This window comes from Nyctereutes procyonoides, unplaced genomic scaffold (genome assembly GCF_905146905.1).
Source record: "Nyctereutes procyonoides isolate TBG_1078 unplaced genomic scaffold, NYPRO_anot_genome, whole genome shotgun sequence".
In the NCBI taxonomy this organism is placed as follows: Eukaryota; Metazoa; Chordata; class Mammalia; order Carnivora; family Canidae; genus Nyctereutes; species Nyctereutes procyonoides.
In genome coordinates this window covers 37739349-37753200 of record NW_026575042.1, presented here as the reverse complement: position 1 = coordinate 37753200, position 13852 = coordinate 37739349, and the positions used below count along the sequence as shown (strand labels likewise).

The following is a 13852-nucleotide window of genomic DNA, read 5'->3' as shown; positions in this document are numbered from 1 at the left end:
ACTGGCATGCAGGCACCCAGAGGCTGGATTCAGCCCGCAGATGTGTTTCATCTCGCCCTACACTATTTTTTAAAAATTTCATGCCTCCGGTTTGCCACCACTTTACGATTCCATCTTCTTGTACCCAGCCCGCACTGAACATTCATATTACCTTCCTGGTCTGTAGGTATCTGAACATTAGACCCTGATCTACAATAACGTAAGTATAAACCACTTAGAAGTTTTATCCTGCCTACAACGTTTCAGTCTCTGTACCGTGATTCACTGTCCTAAACTTTGGTGATTCACTGTCCTCTAAAATTTATGTGGTCAAGTATCCGTATTCCAGCTTCCATAACTACTTAAGTATTCCATCTTAATGAAGGACAGGTGGTGAGAAGCTGTGACACAGAATATATGTGCATCACAGAATATATTCTTCAGGATCCCTCCTGTTCATGTTTGTTCATTAAGAAAATTTCTTAATATATGAATCCTAGGGGGCAGAGTGGCAGATAGCAAACTCTTCGCTTGGCTCCAAAAGTCACTTTAACCATAAGGTTAGCTTGAGCTCCACAAAATCAGATTGACACTCCTGGAAGCACCTGGCTTTCCTTCTCAAACGAGGCTCCGTACTCCTCATAGCAGATGATGTGGTGAGGGGAGCAATAACTGCCGAGAATGCACAGGCCTTTACCAGTAGCTCCTTACTGGGTCAGAGTAATTTGGACAACACCATGCTTCACCACTGTATGACACAAATAACGATTCCAAAAACCAGACCACAGAAGCGCAGCCTGGGCAACCCAGCAGTCAGAGCCTCAAACAATGGGATCAACACAATAAAGCATATCCCCCAGGATCACAAGTGTCTCCAGGGAATCTGCAAACTCCTCAGTAGAACAATGGTGGTCAACCCGAGGAAGCAAATTCAGCTCTAGAGACCCTGGAGTGGGGGGTGGGGGTGCAGAGTCGATCCTTCCAGCCTCTGGCCTCCCGAAGGAAAGCTGCTGATGCTCTTGCCCTGTCCTGCCACACTTCCTTCCCGCTGTCAACAGACAGCCCATGGTTGGCAGTCTCTCCCCACCTCCCCCCACCACGGGTAAGGTGCCAGGGCACAGAGATCATTTTCACGGACCCAAGCTCTCATATATTCGAGTCCACGTACTACTTTCCTTGCACACACATTTCCTCCTCCCGTTGTTTTCCATCATTTCTCTTCCCCACCCACTTTTCCAGTTTGAAGCCACCGCTGCCCACACTGCGATCTCTGGAGTGAGGCCAGGCATGGCAGCACAGATCCCCGAGGCAACATGGGATTGTGCAACAGTCACCTCCTCCCAGGGTCCAGGAGATACAGGTGACTGGCAGGGCGGTCGGGCAAGCCCACGGGCAGGTCGGATGGATGTACAACTAGAGGCACAAGAGCTTCTGCACTGTGGGAAAGTGGCAGAAGCTCTGGCCGGTCACACAAATGGACGCACAGCGGTTTAGACAAAAGAAATGGCCTGGGGAAAACTGGTGGGTGGAAAAGGCTGGAGAGGGGGGTAGAATATGAAAGGAACTGAGTCCCAGGGAGCTTCTGCCAATTTCTCTCCAGAAAAGACCCTAAATGGAAGCCGAAGGATGGTTTCTGGCAGTAGGCATGTAGCCGAATAGTTCCCCAGCTCACCTGTTGGACTAAAAGTGGCGGGGGGGGGGGATGGACAGGGAGCGATCACAGCGATAAATACGTTGTCTACACTTAAAAAAAAAAAGTGAAATCCCCCAAACAAACCCAAACCCACTGCAGATAAAAACAACCCACAATAGGCTGTTTAAAAAATTATGCTTTTAAATATACTGATCTAAAAAAATCTGAAGAACAGGCTGTTCTGCAGAACAGCTCGAGTTTCTGCTTGTGCTTTCATTTTAGAAAACAAATGCTCAGAGACTCCACCGTGGGAGGAGCTTCATCACCCGGGGATTCAACTCACAGAAAATGGCCACCGGGTTTAGAAGCCTGAACACAACAAACAGGACACTCGACGGACCTTCTGGGGATACACGGCGCTCACCTTCCGCGGCACTAACCGTCTAGAGACACACAGAACCTTTTTCTCCAACCAGTAACGTAAATCATGGCCTCCAAAGGATTTGTTTGCTGAACGCCACAATGACTAATCACCCGACTTTTTTTTTTTTTTTTATCTTCCCTAAGCAAGGGAACCTCCTGGGGCGAAGAAATAGGTCATTTTTTAATGTAAGGTAGCGACTAGGCTCCGAGGTAAGACTCCCATTTAAACTTCATTTAAAAAAAAAAAAAAGCCCTCAAAACGTATTTCCTAAAATAGAGATGCACCAAATCACCTTATCAGAAACTCGTGACAATAAATAGAAAAGAAAGTCTTAAAATAGATGATTCAAATGTGGCAAAAAGTTCTTGAGCGATTTCCTGAAAATGTCAAAACCAAAACCAAGTATTAAGAGTGTTAAATATACAGCAAAATAGGGCAAGAGGCCAACTCTGCCGTGTATGTTCGTTTAGGAAAACATGTGTTTCCCAGGTAATCAACCCGTGCTTCTGTGCACAAAGTCAAATCATAGCGGGTAGTGGCTAAAGAAACTCCAGAATTGCTAGACCTGGACAGGAAAAAATTTAAAGGTCTGGTTCTTTTTTTTTTTTTTAACCCTATTTAGCCCAGCACTTAGGGTAGGCTACATTCTCTAACGTCTGAGTAAAACCCCATTCGAGGCCTCATGTCCCTACCACTCACTGCTTTTTCCATCTATCCCGGTGCCTTCTGCTTCCTCAGGGAGGTCCTCCCATTAAAGCAAAGGTGGAACACCGCAGGAGGCAGGGTTCGGCAGCAGGCACCCAGGAAGCAGGTATGACTTTGGCTACTGTGAGACAGTCAACTGCTTCCACCCACGAGCATAAATACAGCGTGGAGACCTTGAGAAGCCTCGCTCTTTGAGCTCGTGTCAGGGACTACAAGACCAGAATAAACAGGTGTAAGCAGGGACAGACCAGAATGTTGATTTTTTTTTTTTTAGATTTTATTTATTTATTTAAGTGACAGAGAGAGCACGCATGGGCAAGAGTGAGCAGGGGGAAGGGTAGAAGGAGAGGGAGAGAGAGAGTCCCGAGCAGACTCCCAACCCAGGGCTCAATCCTACCACCTTGAGACCATGACCTGAACCAAATCAAGAGTGGATGCCCCAATCGACTGAGCCATCCAGGTGCCCCACTGAGTAGATTTTTTTAAAGAGGAAATCCTCACTTTGGTCTAGAAGTGAATCAACCTTCTATCAGAGCTAATCAGAAGTCTTTATGTCTACATGAAAATGCACGCAGGTTTAGGGAGACTGTGATTCCAAATGTGGGTCCCCCTGGCCTGGCAAGATAATATATCCGGCTTTGTTTTTACTGAATTTGTGGTCTTATTATCTAATTGTGATCAACTCTACAAATAATCAGAAGTTGTTCTAACACACGAACAGGAAAAATAACACAAACAATATGGGGCCTAGAAACAATATCCAACTCACAAAGCAGGAAGGAAGGGACAGCTCATATCTATCTCACCTTGCACAAAGCCTGCATTCATGGATTGCTGAAATAACCCCAGGATGTTCCTCTAGGATTTAATTGGCACTAGTTTTCTCATGAAAACGCAGCAGGGGATGAACGCATGTATAAAAATGACCAGCAAAATGGGCCAGCATAACACACGCATACCAGTGGCCAGTGCAAGCTGGGTTGTCTTCTTCATATTCCTTCAGAAAATACTTAATTCCTCTCAAAAATAAATTATTTTATAGCTTAGTAATTTGCATTGAAATAAAAGAGAAAAAAAGCACTTTCAAAAATAGGAATCCACCTTCTGCTTCTCCCACTTTAAAAAGAAATTTTCTTAACTACTTTAATTGACAAGAATCCCAGGGGTCAACAGGATGGTAGTTTTGCATCATGGTGTCCAACTGGGTACTTGAAGTCCAGCAGGCATTATGGTCCACTCTCTCTAACGGAACAGCTTTAGCCTCTCTTTAAGCTTTGCTTTCTGACTGCCATCTGCTTTCCTGATCACCTGCCTTAAGACAGGACCCCCCTCCTTCTGCAGAGAGTGAACTGGACTAAGCACTGGACACTGGGTTCTCTTCCCAGTTTGCTACTACCTGTGTGATACTGAGTAAATCCCATGATGTCCCTGGGCTCCTATATTCTTATCTAAAATTTGAGGATATGGGGCTAGTTTATTTCTAAGGTTCTTTCTGGCCACATAATTTGACAACCATAATTCCCTACCTCCCACTTGATTATCTTCTGATTGATTCCCAGCCAGTCTCCATCTGTTGGTAAGCATCCTAATTTTCCCAAAGCAAGCAATCTCCCATCTTTAAATTCACACACTTTCCTCAAAAGTGTAAGGTAAAAGCAGAACCCAGAATCTGACTGGTATTAGTCATTCTATGAGGAGAGTCAGAGGGGAGGGGACTCTGAAATCAGGACCCCTGGCAGACCTCAAGCATGGTGTTAACTCTCACTCCACCTGTCTACTTGCTTATCGTGGCTCCTCTGCTTCTTTGCTGGAGAGGGAACATAATTCATCTTGAAGCCAGAAGAAACCTCGGTTATCACTGAGCCATACCTTCCTTGGTCACAGATGAGGAAACCAAGCCAGCAAAGTTACATGACTTTCTTTCCCCAGGTCACACAGTGGGACACAGGGACAAGTCCCAGGCCTGCCGGTTGGTCTGGTTTCTCACACCATGGTGAGTGTTTTTTTGTTTTTGGTTTTTTTTTTTTTTTTTTAATCTCCTCCAACCTCCCTCTGCAGGGCTCTGGGCTCTTTCCCTCTCCCCATCATAAACTTCCTTAGGGCCTTCCTTAGGGTAATCAACAAACACTTGCTGAGCACCTCTGGCAATCCCCCAAGGAGCTGTTCTCCACTTTTAACTGGCATAGTGACTCTGGGAACATTTAGCGCTGCAAAGGACAGTAACAACTATAGCAAGACACAAATCGATGGTCTTATCAGTGTAGAAATCCACTGGTGTTTTCAGTTTAAAAGGAAAGCTTGCAGTAGCACATGGATGGTAGATAAGGACAGGTGGGGGAAACTAGGAGGCCCCATGAGCGTGGGGTCTTAATCTGGTACCTGGCACATAGTTGATATTTGTTCAACAATCTCAAGTTTGTGCATTAGCTGTGCTCCACTTGTTTCTTGTCAAAAGTTCTGAGGTTACAATAGTATCAGGGACAAAGGTCCCTAAGCTAAAATCAGAAAGAGCGATTTCATATTGTCTATCTGTGCCTGGGGAAACAATACGGTGTATGGAGAGAAGAGCCTGGGCTTTGGAGTCAGACCCTACGGTGTGAAAATCTCATCAACTGCATTACTGAGCCTCTCTGCCTCAATTTCCGCCACACCAGGTTATTCTGATATTCTAATAAAGATGGCTGAAATAATGCATGGAAGGTATAGAACTCACTTCATGAAAGTTGCTCCATCTTTTCCCCTTAGGCACGATAGGAATAGAGAAAGAAACTCATTTCTAGGAAGGCTCCAGGCCACTGGCATCCTCCAACAGAAGCAAACCATCAACAGAAGGCCAAGGATATTACAAAAGGACCTGGTATCATTTTAATAAACATATTCACATTAAGTTATCGGATTTTTAAATTATGTACAGGGAGTATAAAGCACAATTCAATATGAACAAGTCAAATACGTCTTATATTCTCCACACTTAGCTTAAGTATCACGGATAGACATATGTCTCAATCCCTTCTTGTGAATAAGCAAGGAAGACAGCGAGCACTAGGAGGAAAAAGAGGATCAATTCTTCTCTCATCTATAAAATGAGGTTGGGATGGATGAGCAAAATGAACTAACCTAAAAATTCTATGATTCCTGGATGAAGACAGGCAGAGAAAGGAATCAAGTTAGCAGAGATGTTTACCAACCAGAGGACACTGAGTCATACAGAAAAACGCATCAAAATATATTTTAATGGCATCACCAGGCAATGTTGCTGCCATTATATTTCCTGCAGGAAGAGAAGTGGATATGGAGGCTACACGTCACCCGGTACTGCTGTGGATGTGCTGCAGACCGAGACGGTTGGGGGATGAGAATCCCAGCATGCCTTGACTATCTGGGACTCGTCTGTTTTTATCTTCTTACAAATATAATCCATTAATGTTAAGTCTCAGGTTTGCCTCTTTCGCTGCTTCCTAGAAACTGGCACTTGTTAATCCTCACCTTGTCCTGCTTGTCTAAAATGAAGATTCCTAGGCCCTCCCCCAAAATCTATATACTTAGAATCTCTGGATTGGGGGTGGGGGTGTCTAGGACCACATTTTAATGCATTCCCCAGGTGGATTCTTATCCATACTAAGTTGCCAGTCAGTTGGAATTATCACGGGATAGATTAGCTATAATGGGAGGAATGCTTTTTCCTTGATAAAATCAACACATTAAAATGAGTCATAAAGATAATGCTTTGTATATAGATGCATATTATACAGAAATTTGCATATCTATACAAGGTTGTAAGGGGAAGGGAATCAACATTTATTAACTTCCTACTATGGTACAGATCCTGACCAAATTATGTATTACTCAATCTTCAAAATAATCTTATTTGAGTTATAGATGGAAAAAGTTAGGCCCTGGGAGTAACTTTTCTGAAGTCACAAGCCTGGAAAATGGCCCGGTGAGGTTGTGAAACTAGATTTATCTGACCCCAGTCTTCTCATTCCATTGTATTAAGCTCATATGCCCATGAAAACACACACACACACAAACACGCGCACGCGCACACACACTCTTTCTCTCTCACACGTACATATAGCCATTTAGTAAAAGGCAAAGGAATTAAAATACTTTTAGAAAACCTCTTCCATCAACAGAAATGTGGTTTTCAACAAACTTATCCTACCAACAGATATTCTTTGGTCTGTCTACTCACAACCATATTTAACAGTTGGAATTTTAGTAATCAGAAGTGTTTTGGGGGGCTCACTAGGATCAAATTTAATGGTGATTCTTGATTAGTACAAGCTACAAATTCTTGTGAATGAAACCATTTAATATTCATTCTGCAAGTCATATTACCTCAAAGAGAAAAGTGCCAATAATGCGATGTAGCCTCTGTCAATCCAACAGCGTCCTGAGCCCAGCCCCCACCTCCCCAGAGTCTGGTACTTCCGGCTCCCTCCACTGGGAAGCCCCTTCTGCTGGCTGGTGGAGTCTGTTCCCTTGTAATTCTTGCTTGCTCTCTTGCCAGACTTCTCTCTAGGTCCGTCCCCTAGGTCCTTCTTTCTTTTCCAATAAGGCTCCATCCTCCATCTTTGCTTCCCTATATTCTCTCTCTAGATAATCTCTTCTCCCATCTCTTGACTTTTTCTTAGACCTTAAGGACTCCCAAGCTAGCTCTGGCCCTCCTCTGTGCACAAAGCCCCCTGTGAGCTGTCACCACCTCAAACTCAGCACCTCTCACATGGTGCTCCTTACCCACCTTTGACGTTTCCCTCACAGGCAACACTACTCCGGGAAATTTCAGTGGCAGCTTTAGCTATTCCTTCTTTACGGAAATGTCACATTGCGTCTGTTCTCTCTTTCGCATCTGTTCTTTCCTGTTTCACTGCTATCACCCATTTCAGGCCTTCCCTTCCAACAGTCCTACCTTTCCTTGATGGGCTGTGGCAGCCTTCTAACTGGTCTCCCTGTCACCAGTTTCTGCCCTGCCTTTTCTCCTGCTCCATCTCCCCATGAGCTACTCACAAGAGCATGCCCTGGATGCATAGCTGTGACACTCCCCTGTTCAAACATATTCAATGACTCCTTTTGGTTTAATACACCCATATTTCCCAGCTTGACATTCAAGACCATTATTGTTCGCCACTGAATGTTGTTTTATTTCCCACTTGATGCCTGTATAGGCCAGTTCTACTCAACTGGACTCACTACCTTTCCCTGGATATGGTTCATGCTCTCTTGTTCTCCTGCTGTTCTTCCTATCTCAAATGCCTTCTCCCCATCTCTCTCTTTTAAAAAGATTTATTTTTTAAAAAGATTTTTTATTTACCTGAGAGAAAGAGAAAGAGCATGTGCATGAGCAGGGGGGTGCAGATGGAGAGGGAGAAGCAGACTCCCCACTCACCAGGGAGCCAGATGTGGGCCTCAATCCCAGGACCCTGAGATCATGACTTGAGCCAGAGGCAGACACTTAACTTACTGAACCATTTAATATTCTGTATTAATAGAATAGTAACCTGCACCTATAATAATAGGGCACCTATAGGCCCTAGGTGCCCCTATTTATTTATTTTTAAGAGAGAGAGAGAGAGAGAGAGAGAGGAGTGGGGACAGAGGGAGAGAGAGAATCTCAAGCAGATTCTCTGCTGAGTGCAGGGCCCAACTCAGGCTCGATCTCATAACCCTGAGATCATGACCTGAGCTGAAATCAAGAATCGGACATTTAACCGACTGAGGCACCCAGGTGCCCCTTCTCCCCATCTCTTTTATGGAAATTCTACATCCTTCAAGGACTTGCTTAAATGCCTTTTCTCAAGAAAGAATCCCTTGATTCCTAGAAGTAAAAGAGCCTTTTCTTTTTCAAACTACCAAACTATCTTTTTTGGCATTTACCACACGGTGTTTCTGCATATTTTATTTCCTCACCTACATAATAGTCTCTGTAAGGGAAGGAATCAGATCTTTTTTGCTGCCGAATCCTCTGTTTTCTCTAGCACAGTGATGTACTCATGTAGACACTCAATAAATATTTGCTGTGTAACATTTGTAGAACTCCTAGAAATTTACAAAGCACATTCACATTCAACATCTCATTTGTTCTATCTGGAGTTAAGTTTGTTACAAGCAGCATTCAAGACTTACAAACTGATTTCTGTTGCTTAATGAAATTACTGGAGCTATCTCTAACTTTGTATTCTGTAAATCAGAGCATCTTAAATTGCTTTACCTTTGAACACTCCTAGTCCTGGGTAACCTACAAAGCTAGAAGAGAGAAGCATTTCAAGGTAAAGAAAGCTTCCTTGCCAAACTGCTTTCCTCTATATCTGTTGGTTAAGTCGACAAATAAAAGACCACTATAAGCAAGTGACAGTAATGGCAAAGTCAGAATTTAAAAGAGAAGAAATTCCTTTCTTCTTTGGGGGGAGGGAGGAGTAGAGGGAGAGAGAGAGAATCTTAAGAATTGACTCCAATGCTGGGGTCCATCTCACAACCCTGAGATCATGACCTGAGTGAAAATCAAGAGTTGGACACTTAACCACCTGAGCCACCCAAGTGCCCCAAGAAGAAATTCCTTTCTTAAGATTTCAGGATTTTTTAAAAGATCTATATATCCTTAATGGGTCAATCTTGAACATCCTGGGAGCTAATATTCTAGTATGTTAGCAAAAGCAAATCTCTAACAGTTGGACAAATAATTCCTTTCTAAGAGATTGAACATAATTAATAATCATGATTGTAAAAATCAGCACATTTGGTCTTGAATACCCAAGTGCTTTATAGGAGCTTAATATACATTTGTTGAGTGAACACATCAATGAATTAATTAATTCAGAGAAGATCTTACTATCGTTTCTAAGTTGAAAGTAAAAGTTTTAATAGTTGGATGGAAGTTAAATTTGGAAAAAAGAGAAAAATTGCATCGAAAGGCAAGAACTATGACATGCCAGTGACTCAGGTCTCTTTCTGCAATACCTCCCCCCACTCTGCCTGCTGGAGAGGCAGGTGAATGAGGGGTGAACGTCAGGCACAGCCCATCTGACTGTCTCTTTGAAGATTAGGCTACAAACTCTTGGAGGGGGCAAGCACTTTGCCTTGAACTTTGTGGTCCTAGCATTGTGCTTTGCATATAGAATGTGCACCATACGTGCAGTATGAGCTATATAGCCCTCCAGGACCTGTCTGAATTTTTTCACATGTTAATCCTTCACATCTGTTCTTTACCTTGTAGAGGTATTGTGAGGAGTAAGTGAGTGAGTGAGTAAGTAAGTAAGTAAGTAAGTAAATAAATAAATAAATAATCCAGCACTTTGCTAGCTGTCAGTTCTTGTCTACATAAAAACTGCAAGTGTCCTGGGGTGGGCTCTTCATGTGTGCACTCTCCATGCCTAACATGGTACTCACCCTACAGCAGGCCCTGAGCTGGCTACATGACTGACTGAGATCCAAGCTGTGGTCCCACCTCGGCCCCAACCCACTGGGATGCCCTAAAGAGTCATTTAAACTCTCTGGGCCTCAATGATGTCTGTGGGCCCTTCCAGTCTGGACAAATGTGAGATCTACAAAAAGACTTCTAGAAGCTCCCATGATAGTCATTGGCAGAACTGGAATGAGAAACCAGTTGTCCGGGAGCCCTGTTTCACTTAGCTCCTCCTTCATCACAGGGGCCTCCTGTCTCCTTAATAACAGTTCACTTAAATGTCATTGTCACTTTGTAATCCCCCAATCTGGTCGATTGCTGGCACAAATCAGATGCCCCTTGGGAGTCATTCGGTCCCTCAGAAAAATCCCTTTCTTATTTCATACAGACTAACATGAGACACAAATTCAGTTACCTCAGTGAGAACACACCAGCACTAACAGTTTCTTATGCTTTGGAAGAAATCACTTGGAAATTCTTGGTTCTGAGTCCTCCATCTCCTCCTCCTCAAGACCTAAAAAAGAAAAAAAAAAGAAAAAAAAGAAAGAGCACAGTCCCGTGACTGGCTGCCAGGATTTGACGTTTCAGCAATGACAATAAGTGCAATTAGCATGTATGTTGAACACGTACTCTAAGTACTGAGCAAAATACCGCCATATGTGACCTTGTATAGTCTTGATAATACCCCTCAAATGTAGGAGACTTTCCCCATTTTACAGCTGCACAAAAAGAGGCTCTGAGAGGTCATGGAATCTATTCAAGGTCACACAGGTAGTTTATGTTAGATCTGGGACTTAAACCCAGGTTCAGTTGATTCCAAAGCCTGGGTTATTAACCTGTAAACAAGTGTTTTAAAAACTTTCTGTGACCCGCTGTTTTTAAAAATTACATTATATAAACAAACCCCAAAGTCTTAAAATAACACTTGGTTTTACTACATGCAATGTGCTCTGATACCTTCTATTCTCTTCTTTTCTGTATTGGATTATATAGTCTATGTCTTTTAAAAAAAAAAAAAAATTCCCGAAGTAACCCACTAAACCGAGTCCACAATCTTCTAATGGGTCCCTACTCTTGTTGGAAAACCACGACGCCTACGTATGGTAGGGCCTCACCAGGAGTTTCTCTGAAACCACGGTCTGAATTCTCCTAGGCTTTTTAGCCCTGCGAACCTGACCCGAGTCCTCGAGGTGGGCAATGGGGAGAAGTCTTCAACCGTTAAAACATGTATCCGGCACCATAACATATATCATCTATAATGGACCCTTCAAAGGAATATTCAATTAGGGCCGAAGTCCAGAATGGAATTAGTCACTTACCGACAGCAGAGGAGGACTTATCAAGCGGAGTCGTGGACAGACTAAAACCGCGGGTGCCTTTACTGTGCACCCTGCAGGGCAGCGGCTGAGGCGGGCGGTTGTGCTGCACCGACAGAGGCAGCCCTAACTGCTTGGAGGAGTGAGAGGCTGAGATTGCAACCCCTGGGGGCAGGGCCCTGCCTTTGCACGTCCCATTCGATTCCAGGGGCTCGGCGGTGAACCGAGAAAATCATCAGGTCCCCGCTGCGTCGGAACCGGGGTCCCCAGTCGCGGGCCGGGCGGGAGGAGCTGCGACCGCCTGCGCGGTTCCTGAGCCCGCTGGCCCCGGGCCCTCGGGTCCCCGAGCCCTTGGGGGCGCCTTCCGCCCCCGCCCCCGCCCCCGCCGTCCAGCGCAGCCGCGCAGTCGGGCCGTTAGACGCGGCGCCACCTGCCCGGCGCGGCTGCCGACCCCCGCCCCAGCCCCCGCTCCCGGCACCTGCGGCCGCCGCGCCCCCGCCGCGCCCCCCGCCGCGCCCCCGCCGCGCAGGGGCTCCCTCCTGGGGAGCGGAGGGGAGGGGAGGGGGAGGAGGGGCCGGGCCGGGCCGGCGGCGTCCCGCGCCCCGCGCCCCCGGCCGCGCCCCCGGCCGCCCCCCGCCCGGCCCGCCGGCCCCGCGGGCGGCACTTACGGGGCTCCCCTGCTCCGGCGCGCGCTGCCCGGGGGGCCATGGCTCTTCCGGACCCGCGAGCCCGGCCGCTGCGCCACTCAGCACCGCCCAGAAAATGGACGCCGGCGGCTCGGCTCCCGCGGCCCGGCCCGCCCCCGGCCGGCCCGACCGTCAGCCCGCGGCCCGGGGCGCCGGGGAGCGTCGCGCGGACACCAGGCCCCGCGGCGGCGGCGGCGGCGGCGGCGGCGGCGGGCGGCGGCGGCTGGACCCGGGCGGGACCCGGGCGGGACCCGGGCGGCGGGCGGGCGGGGCGGGGCGGGGGCCGCACGCCGGGCCCGCGAGGCCCAGCCCGCACCTGGCGCGGCGGCGGGGGGGGGGGGGGTCCTGGCGGCGCCCGGGCTCCGCCCCCTCCCGGGGGACAGGGACGGCGCCCCGGTGCGGACCGCGGCCACCCGCACTTCGGAACAAGGCCCGGGGCCGCCGAAGGGAGCCCGGGGGCCGGATCTCAGAGGGCGCCCGTACCCAGGATTCGGAGGAAGCCCAGGGCAGGAGTGGTGCGTCACCTGCGCCTTCCCGTGGCTGCCCGGGGAGGCCTGCATCCATAGCCCCAGCCCGGTATTAAAAAGCACTTCCCGCAAAGACCCAGGCCTCTCCTCCAAATAAAGCGCCCTGACTGCCTGCTAGCATCTTTCTCCCAAGATTCAGGGGCTGCTCGTTGAAAAAAGACTTACTGAGGCCTGCCACAGGTTTGCCTTGTGGAGCTGTGAGCCTCGTGCACTAACGCGCAGGTTTTGTTTGCTTTTTGTTTTTCAAAACCATCCATGTTCCCTGCGTTTTGGTAGTACGACTCTTATTTTAAAATTTTCTTGAGCAGGGAAGCCTCGGTGGCTCAGCGGTTGGGCCTCCGCCTTAGGCTCAGCGGGTTGAGTCCCCGCATCGGGCTCCCTGCATGGAGCCTGCTTCCTCTCTCTCTCTCTCTCTCTCTCTCTCTCTCTCTCTCTCTCTCTCTCTCTCTCTCTCTCTCTCTCTCCCTCTCCCCCTCCCTCTCTCTCTCCCTCTCTCTGTCTCTCATGAATAAATGGATAAAACCTTAAAAAAATTTTTTTCTTGAGCAAAGATTTACTCCCAGGTTGCAACTTAAAAGGATTAAAAGAAAACCTGTTGTCCTGTTTTTAGTTTGGAATGCAATGTTTGCAATTCTGCATCTCAGTTCCTGACCATATTTTAAAGACCTGATCGTTTTGAAGAATAAAGTGGATTACAATATTAAATACACGGCTAGCGAAACATTTTAAATAATCAAGGAAAAATAAATTGACTTATAGTCAAATTAAAGAATTATGTAATTTAAAAATAAAGGCCGGGTTTTAAAGGCTGGCGGTTTGGGCAACATGCACACACATGTACACTAGCAGTTCCCCAGCCTTCTCAAAGCCAAGCACCCTCTAGTCTTTCTCAGTAGGCCACATGTTTAGAAAGATCTATTCCACTAAATTGTGTTTATTAACTAATGATTCATCTTGCCACTTAAAAAACAACCCCGCAATGTTTTTGTGTAACTGCCAATCAGAGCTTCTACAACACCTGAGCCAATCCATTGTTAATGGTAGATTGCAACCTAAGGAAACTTGTGGTCTGATTGCAAGTTTATGCGTTCCCAAGTGAGGCTTTTGGAAACTGTGAAAATCATTTGGAGACCTCCAAGAAAACTGAGGCACCCAAATTAGGAATCTCAGGTTGGAAAGT

General features: G+C 46.7%; 1 protein-coding gene across 12 annotated transcripts in view; it reads right to left on the bottom strand.

Annotated features, from left to right (window-relative positions):
* Positions 1-13852, bottom strand: part of ZBTB38 (zinc finger and BTB domain containing 38) — a 134261-nt gene that overhangs the window by 36125 nt on the left and 84284 nt on the right. For 3 of the 12 annotated variants that reach the window (XM_055321005.1, XM_055321002.1, XM_055320998.1), the window contains exons 1-2: positions 11463-11846; positions 10559-10657 (exon numbers count right to left, since the gene is read on the bottom strand). The exons of 1 other annotated variant lie outside the window; for it this stretch is intronic. The gene's annotated coding sequence lies outside the window, so the exon portion shown is untranslated. Of the gene's footprint in view, positions 1-10558; positions 10658-11462; positions 11865-12127; positions 12319-13852 lie in introns of those variants that run through there. 8 more of the 12 variants (XR_008663908.1, XM_055321003.1, XM_055321004.1 and 5 more) reach the window with 5 other exon arrangements.